The 2,500-nt window shown below is 48.8% G+C and overlaps 1 protein-coding gene across 6 annotated transcripts in view; it reads left to right on the top strand.

The window, feature by feature from the left end:
• LOC113810734 (probable Na(+)/H(+) antiporter nhx-9) overlaps positions 1 to 2,500 on the top strand; it is a 159,038-nt gene that overhangs the window by 11,104 nt on the left and 145,434 nt on the right. The gene's annotated exons all lie outside the window — the stretch shown is intronic.

Raw genomic sequence — 2,500 nt, 5'->3', positions numbered from 1 at the left:
CTAAAGTAAACATTACCAGCGTTTAAGAAATACGTGTAGGGGGGATAGCCGAGACACCTGCCGACTTAATTCTCCGTGACCGGGTATTAGCGTCTTGTTCTATTAGCTGAGCCGGCCTGCGCTGCGTACGCGACCGGGCTTCTGTACGAATGCCACCTGCGTCAGATTAATGTGTGAAGCAGACAGGCTTGTCTTTTCTGCTATGGGTTAGCTTACTTTATGTATGGAGATGGACTTATACAGCCAACATATCGAAGAGAAACCAAAGATAGATGGATAAATACAGGTAAAAACAAATGTACAGAAACAAAGTTTTAAGAAAGAATGGCCAAGGGTTAATCAATACATGTAATGACAAATGCACTAAAAGAGAAACAAAACAACCAACTACTCGGCTTGTTACATCGTAAATGGGTTGCGAAACTGCATAAAAGCACGTAGCTAAAGACCGATAGGCATGGTATCAATCTCCGGCTTAAGTCCAGGCTACGGATTACCGCAAAGAATGAGGGTGACTGGGGAATTCTGCACGATATATCCACTCCATTGTACGAAAGAACGGACTCGAAAGTCATGGCTGAAATTTTTGTCTTAACAAGTATGCCGGTCATTTGCTGCTTTATGTGCACCTGCCCTTTGTATCTTTGGTAACCTGTCGTCGTCATGCCATAATTTGCGATTCATAGTACCTTCCGAGATATGCATTCATTACCTGAAAAAGTGCATTTTTGGGGTACATCTACCTGAAGGTGTGATAGAGTTGGGGAGAAAGGGATGGGAGGAGGAGATAGAAGGGAGGGAAGAAGGTAGGGGTAAGGGAGGAGAAGGGGGAAGAGGGAAAGAGAGGGGAAATGGAATTTAGGGGAAAGGGGCAAGGGCGGGGAAATGAAGGGGGGAGGGAGGAGAGGGGAAAGCTTCTACATCAGCGCCGAGATGCTGCAGGAGAAAACCCAATCTCTCGCTGGTCTGGCGTTCGGGGAAAGTCCCGTCGATCACCCGAGTTTAGCGGGGAAGAACGGCCTCGACCGGTCTCTCTTTCGGGGGAGATTCCCTCCAACCGTTTGAGGTTAGGAGAGGAACGGGAGAATTGGGGGAAAAGTTTGGCTTCGGTTTGAGGTAAAATATTAAATGTTCTTACGAGGTCCAGATAGTGGATCAAGGGCAAGTATATGGATGTATCGGATAGGATTAACTGCCGGGAAATCGAAACGCAGGAAGAGAGTTGTTTGTTGTGTGTCTATGTCGAGTTCATCAATGCCATGTTGCGCTGGAGAGAGAGCTACGTTCTTCCGCTGCCAAGGTCACAAAATACTGATTATAAATCACATTGCCAGATTTAAAAAAGAAAAAAAGAATGAAAGTCTGGCCAACTATTAGTCAGACTGATGAAGCACACGACAGGTTCAGCGTTGCCACTCTTTTTGTTAATGGTTAGACGGCTAGCACTTCGTAGACGTCAGTGCCGGGCGTACTTGGCATCGCACCAGAGTCTGCGCTGTTATTCCTCTTAAGCACGCCTGTGTCCATGTAAACATTCGCTCACGATTGAATAACAACAGTATACTCGGATCGCTGATAGGAAGAAAATATTTCCATAGCAAATCGTGGAATTACGCTCATGGCCACGCACCCACACGCCCGTATTACATGTACGTTTTGCGATACAAGCAGCCCACACGCGAAGGTACAAAAACCACAAAGACTTACACCCACGGGCTGGTGTTTACTCCAGCCAATTAAAAAGTTGACATGCGATACGTAGGGGACCGTGCCATGACTTGCAATAACAGGTGTTGGCAGAGACTGTGACTCTGCATTTCCGGTTGCCAACCCCGAAGCCTTTTTCCGATCGATCATAAAATGCATAAAGGTCAAATCACACAGAATTCGCATTGTGGCTTGGTATCAGAGCGCGCTGTTGTGAGATCTGGACCGATTAACCCGATGCTCCATTCGAAAGTGCGAGAGATGCCGAGATCGGACGACAGGTGGCATAAGTGTGACATTTCTCGATCGCCGAGAGCGGTTTTAACAGTTAGTATTTTTTGGAGCCCCTTCCATTAAGATGCCAGTGCGTTCGCAATATTTCTACCCAGCCTTGTCTCGGTGGGCATTGTTTCCCGCCAAAGTTATTCCGGAGACAGTCCTTTCCGAAACCAGACGCAAGACGAATATGTGAAACGTTTCTAGTTATTACTGAGCATCGCAGCGAACGCCTGTCAGTCTTCCCGCCGCCCGTCGTCACCACGCCGCCGCAGTCATCACCCGAACCTTTCCTTGGCATTGACTTGTGAGGGGGAAATTAACCTTGAGACGTCAACCAATGCGTCTCGATAAAGGGGGTGGGAGAGGGGTGGGGGGGGAAGAGGGGGGGGGGGGGACGAAGAAGATAGGAGGGACGGGGGTGGGAAGGAGGAAGGGAGGGAGGGGAAAAGACGGGGGCAAAGGGGAGGGTTTGGAGGGAGGCGAAGGAGGTGAGCAAATGAGGGGGGGGGGGGAG

This window comes from Penaeus vannamei, chromosome 18, assembly GCF_042767895.1.
Source record: "Penaeus vannamei isolate JL-2024 chromosome 18, ASM4276789v1, whole genome shotgun sequence".
In the NCBI taxonomy this organism is placed as follows: domain Eukaryota; kingdom Metazoa; phylum Arthropoda; class Malacostraca; order Decapoda; family Penaeidae; genus Penaeus; species Penaeus vannamei.
Note: the sequence above shows the minus strand (reverse complement) of the source record. Positions and strands in the feature narration are given on the sequence as shown.